Genomic DNA, 15,097 nt, shown 5'->3' with positions numbered 1-15,097 from the left:
TAGCTATTCAAGGTGATGGATACCCCAATATCGTGAAATAATCATCATACATTCTATGATGCAACAAAATATCACATGCTCATGAATATGTAAAATATTATGTATCAATTAAAAATATTTTTAATAAAAATAAAAAACATGTCACACACAGTGGCTCACGCCTGTAATCCCAGAACTTTAGGACGCCAAATCACTTGAGGCCAGGAGTTTGCGACCAGCCTGGACAACACAGTGAAAGCCCATCTCTACTAAAAATACAAAAATTAGCCAGGCATGGTGGCAGGTGCCTGTAATCCCAGCTACTCAGGAGCCTAAGGCAGGAGAATCACTTGAAACCAGGAGGTGGAGTTTGCAGTGAGCCGCAATTGGGCCACTGTACTCCAGCCTGGGCGACAGAGTAAGACTCTGTCTTTAAATAAAATAAATAAAATAAAATAAAATAACAAACAATAAATGTGCGTGGACATATATTTGTCCCCAAGGACTGATTATGAAGGCACTGAGGAAGGTACCAGTGACACACCCTATGGTGTTCACAGAGGACAGAGGTTGGCTTGGGGGAAAAAAGTAGGGGTTGAGTCCAGATGAGAACAAGAGGAGATGAACTTTCCCATGGTCAGGTTCACATTTTACTCTACATTATTTTATACTGTTTGAATTTCTTTAAATTAGCATGTATTACTTTAATTTGAAAAACAATAATTCTTTTAAAAACTGTTGTTCTTCCAAATCAGTAAGAGTGGTACCACTTGTCTGAGCCACCCTCATAGCTCACTGAACCACTGCACAGTCTCCTACCTGATCTCCCTAATTCTACTCTTTTTTTTTTTTTTTTTTTTTTTTTTTGAGACGGAGTCTCGCTCTGTCGCCCAGGCTGGAGTGCAGTGGCCGGATCTCAGCTCACTGCAAGCTCTGCCTCCCGGGTTTACGCCATTCTCCTGCCTCAGCCTCCCGAGTAGCTGGGACTACAGGCGCCCACCACCTCGCCCGGCTAGTTTTGGTTTTTTTTTTTTTTTTGGTATTTTTTAGTAGAGACGGGGTTTCACTGGGTTAGCCAGGATGGTCTCAATCTCCTGACCTCGTGATCTGCTCGTCTCGGCCTCCCAAAGTGCTGGGATTACAGGCTTGAGCCACCGCACCCGGCCCCTAATTCTACTCTTACCCCTACAATTGATTCTCCAAAAACAGTGATTTTTTTTTTAACATATGTATCAACCCATGCCAATCCCTGTGCCATCTAACTCAAATTTCTATTCATGGTCTCAAAGGCCTACACATCAGGCCCCTGCCCATTCCAACCGCATCCCTACCCCTCCCCTTCTTGGTCATGGTCACAACAGTGCTCTCCTTCTGTAGCGCCAGAGAGCCAAGGACCTTGGCACTTACCAGTCCCTCTGCCTGAGAGGCCCCATCTACCCAGGACTTCAGCACCTTTTCAAGGGCCCACCTCTGACAATCTCATCTAAAGTAATACCATCTACTTCCCAGGGTGCCTTTGTCCACATCACTGTGTTGTTTTCTCCTAGCACCTAAAACTATGTGAAGTTGCTTTAAATATTTGTTTATTTTTCTCTACTGTGAGAAAAGGGACTGTGTTGTCCTGTGAGCTGTTCTATCCCAGCACCCAGCATCCAGTGCCTGGTACCTAGTAAACATTCAAAAAACACTTCACGGGCCAGGCTCACACCTGTAATACCAGCACTCTGGGAGGTCGAGGTGGGTGGATTACCCAAGTCCAGGAGTTCAAAGCTACAGTGAGCCATGATCATGCCACTGCCCTGCAGCCTGGGCGACAGAGCAAGACCCTGTCTCAAAAAAACAAAAACAAAAAATTAATTAATTAATTAAGAAAGAACAGATTTGGGGGTGGTTAGAAGACAAAAATAAAACAGAAAATTTCTCTTTTGGGTCTATATATTTCTGTGTTGCCTGAATTTTGACAATTTAAACACTTATTTGCACAAAATAAATACTAAGGAAACAAGTTTCTTTTTTAAAACTGTAGGCTAGTTACTAGAGATTATATGGTATTAGGAAGGGGAAAGTGTTTCTCTATTTTTCTAGGAGCAAGTCTTCTCAGTACATTCTTCATCTCCCTAACATCCCAAAAGATTGGAAGAGTTCACAGGGCAACTTTCTTCCTAATGCCAAAATCTCCTTCCTCTACAGCCACAGTTCTGAACTCTGGCTGCAAATTAGAATCACCTGGGAGCCTTACAAAAAAGGAAGAAAGAAGGAAGGAAAGACGACGGGAGAGAGGGAGGGAGGGAAGGAAAGAAGGAAGGGAAGGGAAGAAAGAAAAAGAAAGAGAGATAAAGGAGGGAGGGAGGGAGGAAAGAAAAGGAAAGAAAATCATGACTCTATCAGACAGCTTTCTGACCTTTTAAAACACAATGAATTCCTTTCATAGGACAATTCTCTGTAAGTAATAGCATAAGCGGCCAAACAACTGTGGTTCTATCAGAAGTCATTTCACTCTGAAATGTCAACTGCTGTAATCAGAATGTATCTGGCTGAGTCATAGAAATTCTGCCATCTCGAACCTAATACAACAAAACAGGCGGTTTACAGTTCATTTATTGAAAGTAGAGGATTATCATCCTTTGTTTGCTACACTAATTTCTTTTTTTCTCTTTTCCTTTTTTTTTTTTTTTTTTTTTTTTTGAGACGGAGTCTAGCTCTGCCACCCAGGCTGGAGTGCAGTGGCCGGATCTCAGCTCACTGCAAGCTCCGCCTCCCGGGTTCACGCCATTCTCCTGCCTCAGCCTCCCAAGTAGCTGGGACTACAGGCGCCCGCCACCTCGCCCGGCTAGTTTTTTGTATTTTTTAGTAGAGACAGGGTTTCACCGTGTCAGCCAGGATGGTCTCGATCTCCTGACCTCGTGATCCGCCCGTCTCGGCCTCCCAAAGTGCTGGGATTACAGGCTTGAGCCACCGCGCCCGGCCTTCTTTTTTTTTTTTTTTTTTTTAAAGAGACAGGATCTCACTGCATTGCCAAGGCTGGGCTTGAATTCCTGACCTCAAGCCATCCTCCCAGCTTGGCCTCCCAAAGTGCTGGGATTACAGGCATGAGCCACTGCACCTAGCCCCTTACACTAACTTCTAATGAAAGATCCCTCTGTTTACAAGAAGCACCATGTGTCAGCCACTGGTCTGTGGAGTTCAGAGCTGTGGCCTCAATTCCCAAGTGTTTCCATCTTTTGGGGAGTGAAGTGGACTGTCATCTCTATAAAAAGCTTGGGAAAGGTGACCATAATTAGGAAAGCTCTGTGGCCAAAGACATTATTTATAATTCCTAGAAACATAAAGAACAAAGAAGAAAGAAAAAGTATGAAATAAGAAAGAGGGCTGCAGTCTGGCACGTAAGAAGCTTAGAAGTAATCACTCTGCCCTAGCAACAAGTAGAAATCTGAACAAACTAAAAAATCAGCAATTCTTCTTAGATTTGTTAGAGAAGACAGGTTACTGAACAAACCACTGCCTTCAAAATTAGAAAGTCTAGGGTGCAAAAGATTGAGACCCAGTCATAGGAATATAGAATGTTTCCCCTCCTTACATACCTTACCGCCACACCACTAAAGGCCTATTTACCAGAGTCTTTTTTCTCTTTTCTCTTTCTTGAGACAGGGTCTCACTCTGTCCCCCAGGCTGGAGTGCAGTGGCATAGTCCTGGTTACTTGGGAGGCTGAGGTAGGAGGATTGCATGAGCCTGGGAGGTTGAGGTGGCAGTAAGCCAACTCGTGTCACTGCACTCCAGCCTGGGGGACAGAGTGAGACCCTGTCTCAAGGGGAAAAAAAAGAAAGAGAGACAGGGTTTTGCTATGTTGCCCAAGCTGGTCTCGAGCTCCTGAGCTCAAGGGATCCACCTGCATTGGCCTCCCAAAGTGCTGACATTACAGGTGTAAACCACCACACCCAGCCCCACATTCTTTTCATCTCTACAAAATATTCACATTTCAACAAAACAGCACAAAGCATACTAAAGGACAAAAAACACAGTTTGAAGAGACCCAACGAGCATCAGAATCAGAGTCAGGCAGGGCACAAATGTTGGAATTATCACATCAGGAATTTAAAAGTATGATTAATATGCTAAGGGCTCTAATGGAAAAAGTAGACAATATATAAGAACAGGTAGATAATGTAAGTTAGGAGATGAAAAGCCTAAGAAAGAATCACAAAAAAGTGCTAGAGATCAAAAACATTGTAACAGAAATAAAGAATGCCTTTGATGGGCTCATTAGTAGACTGGACATGGCTGAGGAAAGAATCTCTGAGCTTGAAGATATAAAAATAGAAACTTCCAGACTGAAAACAAAGATTAAAAAAAGACTAAAACAAACAAAAACAAGATAGAACAGAATACTCAAGAACTGTGGGACAATTACAACAGGTATAACATACATATAAACCAGAAGGAGAAGAAACAGAGAAAGGAAGACAAGAAATATTTGAAGCTGTAATACTAATAAGCTCCCAAATCTGATGTCAGACACCAAACCACACACCCAGGAAGTCCAGAAAACACCAAATGGGATATATGCCAAAAAAAAAAAAAAAAAAAAAAAACAACTACCTCTAGGCTTATCACATTCAAACTTCAGAAAATCAAAGAGAAAAAAAAATCTTGAAAGAAGACAGAAAGAAAAAAACACTTTCCCTACAGAGGAGCAAAGATAAGAATTATATTTAACTTCTCATAAATGATACAAGCAAGAAGACAGGAGAATGAAATAGTTAAAGCATTGAGAGGAAAACACCACACCACCAATCTAGAATTCTGTACCCTGAGAATTATCCTTCAAAGTGAAGGAGAAGGCCAGGTGCAGTGGCCTGTAATCCCAGCACTTTGCGAGGCCAAGGCAGGCGAATCGCTTGAAGTCAAGAGTTCAAAACCAACCTGGCCAACCTGGTGAAACCCCCATCTCTATTAAAAATACAAAAATTAGCCAGGTATGGTGGTACACACCTGTGATCCCAGCTACTTGGGAAGCTGAGGCAGGAGTATCGCTTGAACCCAAGAGGTAGAGGTTGCAATGAGCGGAGATCACACCACTGCATTCCAGCCTAGGCAACAGAGCGAGACTCTGTCTCAAAAAACAAACAAACAAACAAAAAAAGTGAAGGAGAAGTAAAGACTTTCTTAGACAAATAAGAATTGAAGGAATGTGGCCGGGTGCAGTGGCTCAAGCCTGTAATCCCAGCACTTTGGGAGGCCGAGACGGGCGGATCACGAGGTCAGGAGATCGAGACCATCCTGGCTAACCCGGTGAAACCCCGTCTCTATTAAAAAATACAAAAAACTAGTCGGGCGAGGTGGCGGGCGCCTGTAGTCCCAGCTACTCGGGAGGCTGAGGCAGGAGAATGGCGTAAACCCGGGAGGCGGAGCTTGCAGTGAGCTGAGATCCGGCCACTGCACTCCAGCTTAGGCGACAGAGCGAGACTCCGTCTCAAAAAAAAAAAGAGTCCTTCAAAGAGGAAAAAAAAAAAATGTAGGTCAGAAACTCAGATCTACATAAAGAAAGGGAAAACATTAGATAGGAAACAAGGGAAGGTAAAATGCAAAATTGTATCTTTCGTATTCTTAAGAATAACGTACAGACGCACATACATATGTTTGTATGTTTATGTATGCATGAAATGAATGACAGCAATAGTATAAAGACAGGAGGGAGGCATTAGGATTTTTTTTTATTAATGGTAGTTATACCACCATAAAGTAGTATAGTGTTATCTGAAAGTGAACTTGGATTAGTTGTAAATGCATATTGCAAACTCTAGGACAACCACCAAAAAAGTTTTTTTTTTTTTTTTTTTTGAGACGGAGTCTCGCTCTGTCGCCCAGGCTGGAGTGCAGTGGCCGGATCTCAGCTCACTGCAAGCTCCGCCTCCCGGGTTCACGCCATTCTCCTGCCTCAGCCTCCCGAGTAGCTGGGACTACAGGCGCCCACCACCTCGCCCGGCTATTTTTTTGTATTTTTTTAGTAGAGACGGGGTTTCACCGTGTTAGCCAGGATGGTCTCGATCTCCTGACCTCGTGATCCACCCGTCTCGGCCTCCCAAAGTGCTGGGATTACAGGCTTGAGCCACCGCGCCCGGCCCAAAAAAGTTTTAAAGGAAGTATAATATGTTAAGAAAGGAGAGAAAGGCCGGGCGCAGTGGTTCGCACCTGTAATCCTAGCACTTTGGAAGGCTGAGGTGGGCGGATCATGAGGTCAGGAGTTTGAGACCAACCTGACCAAAATGGTGAAACCCCGTCTCTACTAAAAATACAAAAATTAGCCGGGTTTGGTGGTGCGCGCCTGTAATCCCAGATACTCAGGAGGCTGAGTCAGGAGAATCGCTTGAACCCAGGAGGCAGAGATTGCAGTGGGCCGAGATTGTGCCACTGCACTTCAGCCTGGGGGACAGAGTGAGACTCTGTCTGGAAAAAAAAAAAAAAAAGAGAAAGGAGAGAAAATGATGCCTGGCACGGTGGCTCATGCCTGTAATCCCAGCACTTTGGGAGGCTGAGGCAGGTGGATCACCTGAGGTCAGGAGTTCAAGACCAACCTGGCCAACATGGTGAAACCCCGTCTCTACTAAAAATACAAAAATTAGCCAGGCATGGTGGCGATTGTCAGTAATCCCAGTTACTCGGGAGGCTGAGGCAGGCAAATCGCTTGAACTGGGAGGTGGAGGTTGTAGTGAGCCGAGATTGCACCACTGCACCTGCACTCCAGCCTGGGTGAGAGAGCAAGACTCCATCTCAAAAAAAAAAAAAAAAAAAAAAAAAAAAAGGAGAGAAAATGAAATCATATAGAGTGCTCAATTAAAATCACAAAAGGCAGAAAAGGTGTGCATGACAAAAATAGGAGCAAAGAACAAGGGCAACAAATGGAAATTAGTAATAAATATACTAAATATTAATGCCATTATATCAATAATCACTTTTCACCCCAGTCGTCTAAATACACAAAGTACAGAGATTGTCAGACTGGATCAAAAAACAAGACACAGATGGGGCATGATGGCTCTCACATGTAATCCCAGCACTTTGGGAAGGCCAAGGAGGGAGGATCATTTGAGCCCAAGAGTTCAAGACTAGACTGGGAAACATAATGAGAACCCATCTCTACAAAAAATTTAAAAATTAGCTGTGCCAGAAGCGGTGGCTCATGCCTATAATCTCAGCACTTTGGGAGGTAGAGGCGGGTGGATCACCTGAGGTCAGGAGTTCGAGACCAGTCTGGCCAACATGGTGAAACCCCATCTCTACCAAAAATACAAAAATTAGCTGGGTGTGGTGGCACCTGTAATCCCAGCTACTCGGGAGGCTGAGGCAGGAGAATCGCTTGAACCAAGATGCAGAGGTTGCAGTTAGCCAAGATCGTGCCATTGTACTCCAGCCTGGGTGACAAGAGTGAGACTCTGTCTCAACAACAACAACAAAAAAATTAGCTGAGTGTGGTGATGTGCACCTGTAGTCCTAGCTACTTAAGAGGCTGGGGTGGGAGGATCCCTTGAGCCCAGGAGGTCAAAACTGCTATGAGCCATGATCATGCCACTACACTCTAGCCAGGCAACAGAGTGAGACCCTGTCTCTAAAAAAATAAAAATAAAAACAAGATGCATTATATATTATCTATAAGAAACCAACTTTATATATAAAGGTATGTATAAAGTAAAAGTAAAGAAATGAAGAAAGATATATCATGCTCACACTAATCAAAAGAAGGCAGGAGTAGCTATATTAATTTCAGACAGAGAAGACTTCAGGAAAGTTATCAGGGATAAAGAGGGGCAATGCAAATGATAAAGGAGTGAACACTCTGAGAAAAAACAATCCTTAATGTGTATGCACCTAACGACAGAAGACCAGAATATGTGAGGCAAAAACTGCTAGAACCGCAAGCAGAAATAAATGAATGCACTATTATAGTTGGAGACCCTAGCTTCATTATATCAGAAATGGACAGATGCAGCAGGCAGAAAAGCCAAAAGGACATAGTTGAACTCAACAGCACCATCAATTAACTGGATATAATTAACATCTAAGGCTAATGGGAAGATTGCTTGAGGCCAAAAGTTCAAGACCAATTTGGTCATCATAGTGAGATCCCATCTCTACAAAATGTAAAATAATTTATTAAAAAATTAAGGCCGAGCTCGGTGGCTCATGCCTGTAATCCCAGCACTTTGGGAGGCCAAGGCAGGCGGATCACAGGGTTGGGAGACCGAGACCATCCTGGCTAACATGGTGAAACCCCGTCTCTACTAAAAATTAAAAAAAAATTAGCCGGGCACGGCAGTGTGTACATGTAGTCCCAGCTACTCGGGAGGCTGAGGCAGGAGAATGGTGTGAACCCGAGAGGCAGAGCTTGCAGTGAGCCGAGATCATGCCACTGCACTCCAGCCTGGGCGACAGAGAGAGACTCCGTCTCAAAAAAAAAAAAAAAAAAAAAAAAAGAAAAGAAAAAAATTTAAAAAGAAAAAAATTAACATCTATTGGCTACTTCATCTAGTAACAACAGAATACACATTCTTCTCAAGCTCACATGGAACATTTACCACGATAGACCACATTCTAGGTTGTGGTCTTCTCTTTTAAAATTTTAAAAATAGAAATCATACAATGTCTGTTTTCAGATCACAATGGAGTTAAACTAGAAATTAATCACAGCTGCGGCCAGGTACAGTGGTTCACACCTGTAATCCCGGCACTTTGGGAGGCCAAGGCTGGAGGGTTGCTTTAAGCCAGGAGTTCAATACTAGCCTGGGCTACAAAGTGACATCCCAGTTCTACAAAAAAATTTAAAAATTGGCCAAGCATGATGGTGCACACCCATAGTCCCAGCTACTGAGGAGGCTGAGGTAAGAGGATCACTTGAGCCCAGAAGTTTGGGGCTGTAGTGAGCTAATATAGTGCCAATGCATATCAGCCTGGGTGACAAAGCGAGAGAGCCTGCCTCTTAAAAAAAAAGAAAAAAGAAAGATAGCTGGAAATTTCTAAATACTTGGAGATTAAACTATACATTTATAAATAACACATATGTCAAGGAGGAAATCTTGGAAAAAAACATATTTTCAACTAAACAAAAATGATAACAACTTATCAAAATGTGTGAGATACCGCAAAAGCAGTGCTTAGGGAGAAATTCATAGCATTGAATGTATAATTAGAAAAGAAGAAAGATCTAGGCTGGGCACGGTGGCTCACGCCTGTAATCCCAGCACTTTGGGAGGCAGAGGCAGGCGTATCACCTGAGGTCAGGAGTTCGAGACCAGCCTGGCCAACATGGTGAAACACCGTCTCTACTAAAAAATACAAAAATTAGCTAGACATGATGGTGGGCACCTGTAATCCCAGCTATTAGGGAGGCTGAGACGGAAGAATCACTTGAACCCAGTAGGCAGAGTTTGCAGCGAGCCGAGATCGTGCCATTGCACTTCAGCCTGGGCAAAAAAAGCAAAACTCTGTCTCAAAAAAAAGAAAAAGAAAAGAAAAGAAGAAAGATCTAAAATCAATTATCTACTTTTAGAAAACTAAAAAAAAGTTAAATCCACTGGAAGCAGAAACAAAGCAATAATGAAAATTAGAGCAGAGATGAATGAAGTTGAAACAGGAAATTAATAGGGAACATCAACAAAACCAAAATCTACCTCTTTGAAGACATCAATAAAGTGTGTAAGTCTCTAGCCAGGCTAATATCATTTGCATATTTGTCCCTCCCCAAATTGTAATCCCCAGTATTGGAGGTGGGGCCTGGTGGGAGGTATTTAGATCACGAGGACAGAGCCCTCATGAATGGCTTGGGCCATCTCCTTGGTAATAATTGAGCTCTCACTCTGAGTTCCCATGAGTTCTGGTTGTTTAAAAGCGTGTGGCACTCCCCTCTCACTCCCTCGCTCCTGCTTTCACCATATGTCATGTCTACTCCCCCTTCCCTTCCGCCATGATTTTAAGCTTCCTGAGGCCTCCCTAGCAACCAAGCAGATGCCAGCACCATGCTTCCTATAATGCCTGCAGAACGTTGAGCCAATTAAACCTCTTTTCTTTACAAATTACTCAGTCTCAGGTATTTCTTTATAGCAATCCAAAAACAGCCTAATATATAGGTTAACCAAGAAAAAAAAAGAGAGAAGAAACAAGTTACCAGTATCACAAATGAAAGAGAGAACATCAGTACAGATCCCACCAACATTAAAAGAATAATAAAGGAATATTATGAACAACTCTATGCCCACAGATTTGATAACCTAGAATGTACAATTCCTAGAAAAGACGCAATCTGCCAAAACTCATACAAGAAGAAACAGACCATATGAATAGGTTTATATCTATTAAAGAAACTGAATCAATAATTATCAACCTTCCAAAACACTAGACCCAAATGCGTTCAATGGTGAATCTAACAGACACTTATGAAAAAAAAATTGTATCAATTCTCTACCATCTCTTCCAAAAGATAGAAGCAGAAAGAGTACTTCCTAACTCATTCCACGAGACCAGCATTATCCTAATACCAAAACCAAAGACATGCAAGGAAAGAAAACTACAGACCAATATCTCTCATGAATATAAATGTAAAAATTCTCAAAAAAATTATCAAATCAAATCCAACAATGTATAAAAAGAATTATAGGCCAAGTATGGTGCTCACATCTGTAATCCCAGCACTTTGAGAGGCTGAGGCAGGTGGATCGCTTGAGCCAAGAAATTCGAGACCAGCCTGGGCAACATGGTGAAACCGTGTCTCTACCAAAAAATGCAAAACTTAGTTGGGTGTGATGGTGTGCGCCTGTAGCCACAGCTACTCAGGAGATGGAGGTGGGAGGACCACTTGAGCCCAGGAGACAGAGGCTGCAGTGACCTGAGATCATGCCACTGCACTCCAGCCTGGGTAACAGAGTGAGACCCTGTCTCCAGAAAAATAAAAAATGAAAATAAAGAATTATACACCATGGCCAAGTGGGATTTATCCCAGGTATGCCATGCTGGTTCAACATTCAAAAACCAGGCTGGGTGTGGTGGCTCATGCCTGTAATCCCAGCACTTTGGGAGGCAGAGGCGGGTGGATCACCTGAGGCCAAGAGTTCAAGACCAGCCTGGCCAGCGTGGTGAAACCCCATCTCTGCTAAAAATACAAAAATTAGCTAGGCATGGTGGCACATGTCTGTAATCCCAGCTACCTGGGAGGCTGAGGCATAAGAATTGCTTGAGCCTAGGAGGCAGAGGTTGCAGTGAGCCAAGATTGCACCTCTGCACTCCATCCAGGGTGGCAGAGTGAGACTCTATCTCAAAAAAAAAAAAAAATCAAAATCAATTAATATAATCTATCACATCAACAGGTTACCAAAGAAAAATCACATCCCATATCAGTAGATGCAGAAAAAGCACTTGACAAAATCCAATACCCATTGTGATTAAAAACTCTCAGAAAACTAAAAGAGGAACTTGCTCAACTTGATAAAGAATGTCTACAAAAAAATCTATAGCTGACATTATATGTATTGGTGAGAAACTTGAATCTTTCTCTCTATAATCAGGAATAAAGAGGATATACTGTCTTACAACTGCTTTTCAACATTGTACTGGAAGTCCTAGATAATGCACTAAGACCAGACAAGACGAGATAAGACAAAAAAATAAAGAGAGGGTATATGGATTGGGAAGGAAGAAATGACTGTCTTTGTTTCCAGAAATTACAGTTGTCTACATAGAAAAATCTGAAAAAACTGCCCTGGTGCGGTGACTCACGCCTGTAGTCCTATCACTTTGGGAGGCCAAGACTGGTGGATCACCTGAAGTCAGGAGTTTGAGACCAGCCTGGCCAACATGGTCAAACCCCGTCTCTACTAAAAATACAAAAATTAACCAGGCCTGATGGCACATGCCTGTAATCCCAGCTACTCGGGAGGCTGAGGCTGGAGAATCGCTTAGAACCTGGGAGCCAGAGGTTGCGGTGAGCCGAGATCGCCCCACTGTACTCTAGCCTGGGTGACAAACCGAGACTCTGTCTCAAAGGAAAAAAGAAAGAAAAGAATAATCTGAAAAAGTTGATAGAAAATACTCCTGGAGTATTTATAGTATTTGTATCCTGGATTTCATGACATAAGGTTAATGTGCAAAAGTCTATGACTTTCCTATATACCAGCAATGAACAAGTAAATGTGAAATTAAAAACATATCACCAGTCAGGCACAGTGGCTCACGCCGGTAATCCCAGCACTTTGAGGCTGGCGGATCGCCTGAGGTCTGGAGTTCAAGACCAGACTGACCAGCATAGTGAAACCCTGACCCTACGAAAAATACAAACGTTAGCCTAGTGTGGTGGCAAGTGCCTGTAATCCCAGCTACTCAGGAAGCTGAGGCAGGAAAATTGCTTGAACCCAGGAGGCGGAGATTGCAGTGAGCTGAGATCGTGCCATTGCACTCCAGCCTGAGGCAACAGAGCGAGACTCCATCTCAAAAAAAATTATATATATAATATAATCTTTATATATATTATATATATACACACACACATACACAAAGAATACTTAAAACTCAACAATAAGAAAACAGAAAACCCAATTCAAAAATGGGCAAAAGACCTACAAAGATAACTCACCAAGGAAGATATAGATGGAAAGTAATCATAGGAAATATGCTCAACATCATAGGTAATTAGGGAATCACAAATTAAAACAAGATACTGGCTGGGTGCGGTGGCTCACACCTGTAATCCCAGCAGTTTGGGAGGCCAACGTCGGCAGTTCACTTGAGGTCAGGAGTTTGAAACAAGATGCCACTACACACCTATTAGAAAGGCCAAAATCCAAAACAATGACAATAGTAAATACCGGCAAGAGTGTGAAGCAACAGGAACTCTCATTCATTGCCGGTGGGAATAAAAAGATGGTACAGCAACTTTGGAAGACAGTTTGCCAGTTTTTTATGAAACAAAGCTTACTCTTGCCACATGATCCAGCAAGTATGCTCTTTGGTATTTACCCACATTAATTGAAAATTATATTCATATAAAATCCTGCACATGGATGTTTATAGCAGCTATATTCATAATTGCCAGAACTTGGAAGCAACTAAGATGTCCTTCAGAAGGTAAATGGATAAATAAACTGTGGTACATTTAGATAAAAGAATATTATTCAGTGATAAAAAGAAATGGGTTATCAAGCCATGAAAAGACATGGAGGAAACTTAAATGCATATTGCTAAGAATAAGAGGCCAATCTGAAAAAAACTACATATTTTATGATCCAACTGCATGACATTCTGGAAAATGCAATACGTTAGATTCAGTAAAAGATCAGTGGTTGCCAGGGCTTGGGGGAAGAAGGGATGAATAGAGGAAGCACAGAGGGTTTTTAAGACAGTGAAACTCCTCTGTATGATACTATACTGGTAAATCCATGTCATTATACATTTGTCCAAACCCATAGAATGCACCATACCAAGGGTGAATCCTAATGTAAATATGGGCTTTGGGTGATAATGATATGTCAGTGTAGGTTCGTCAGTTGTAACAAATGTACCACTCTGATAATAGGAGGTCAATAGCTGGGGAGGTTCGCACATGTAGGGGAACAGTGAGTATATGAGCACTCTCTGTATTTTCCATTCAACTTCACTGTGAACCTAAAACTGCTCTAAAAAATAAAGTTGATAACCCTCTGTGCAGTGACTCCATGGCTCTCTGCAGCCTTGAGTGGTGCCATCCCACCTGGCTCCCTCTGCTGTCATCTACTGTTTCCTTTTCTCTCCTGTCCTTGTGTCTCAGTCAGGAAATAAGGGTGTCAAATCCCATTCTGTCTCTAATTTGACAACAGGATTGGATGTTGTGTATTGTGGAGGTTTTTGTTTATATTGTTCCTAAAGTATGAAAAATAAAGGGGAAAACACTGAATTGGAAAAAAACAAAACGCTTTAACATTCAAAGAGTAAAACAGGCCTGATTAGACGTTTATGTCTTGTATTTATAAAAGGTTAGTGGCCAGGCGCAGTGGCTCACGCCTGTAATCCCAGTACTTTGGGAGATCGAGGCGGGTGGATCACAAGGTCAAGAGATCGAGACCATCCTGGCCAATATGGCGAAACCCCCTCTCTACTAAAAATACAAAAGTTAGCTGGGCATGGTGGTGAGTGCCTGTAGTCGCAGCTACTTGGAAGGCTGAGGCAGGAAAATTGCTTGAACTCAGGAGGCGGAGGCTGCAGTGAGCCGAGATCGCACCACTGCATTCCAGCCTGGCGACAGAGCCAGACTCCATCTCAAAAAAAAAAAAAAAAAAGTTAGTGATGCATTTCCTCAGTGCAAATTATTTTTTACTCCTACTTATATTTATGAATACAATAAAGTCCATACAGAAAAGAAAAGAGAGAGCCCATCAGCTTCATCATCTTCACTCCAGGATTCTGAGCTTGGCTGGCCTCTCCCAAAAGATAAACTGAAGGATTAGAAAATCTATCTCGGCCGGGCACGGTGGCTCACGCCTGTAATCCCAGCACTTTGGGAGGCCGAGGTGGGCGGATCACGAGGTCAGCAGATAGAGACCATCCTGGCTAACACGGTGAAACGCCGTCTCTACGAAAAATACAAAAAATTAGCCGGGCGCGGTGGCGGGCGCCTGTAGTCCCAGCTACTCGGGAGGTTGAGGTAGGAGAATGGCGTGAACCCGGGAGGCGGAGCTTGCAGTGAGCTGAGATCGCGCCACTGCACTCCAGCCTGGGCGACAGAGCGAGACTCCATCTCAAAAAAAGAAAAAAAAGAAAAAGAAAAAAGAAAATCTATCTCACCTAAAAACTTCCATATCTCCCTCAACAGTCCGCCAATACAAAGGCTTCTCTTGCATGGAAGGTACAAGAAAAGGAAAATGATGAAAATTGTATTGCTGACTTTGTAAATTCAGATGAGAAGCGGTGGATGGTCTGAATGTAGTGAGTTATCCCAACTGATTGTTTACAGTCACAGATTGAACTCTTTGTTCTACTCTTTCCCCTCTTCTTACCGCTGCACTTAAAAGGAAGGGAAGGGAAGGGAAGAAGGGAAGGGAAGGGAAGAAGGGAAGGGAAGGGAAGAAGGGAAGGGAAGGGAAGAAGGGAAGGGAAGGGAGGGAA

The 15,097-nt window shown here is 42.8% G+C and overlaps 1 long non-coding RNA gene across 1 annotated transcript; it reads right to left on the bottom strand.

Moving 5' to 3' along the window:
- Nucleotides 1-2,679: 2,679 nt before the first annotated feature.
- Nucleotides 2,680-6,101, bottom strand: LOC126952251 (uncharacterized). The gene is made up of 2 exons (XR_007724828.1): nucleotides 6,035-6,101; nucleotides 2,680-2,879 (listed from the first exon to the last, which is right to left on the bottom strand). It is a non-coding gene; the product is annotated as an uncharacterized LOC126952251 (long non-coding RNA).
- Nucleotides 6,102-15,097: the final 8,996 nt, after the last annotated feature.

The sequence above is a fragment of the Macaca thibetana genome, chromosome 4 (assembly GCF_024542745.1).
Source record: "Macaca thibetana thibetana isolate TM-01 chromosome 4, ASM2454274v1, whole genome shotgun sequence".
In the NCBI taxonomy this organism is placed as follows: Eukaryota; Metazoa; Chordata; class Mammalia; order Primates; family Cercopithecidae; genus Macaca; species Macaca thibetana.
The sequence above is the reverse complement of the archived record's forward strand: the minus strand, read 5'-3'. Positions and strand labels throughout refer to the sequence as shown.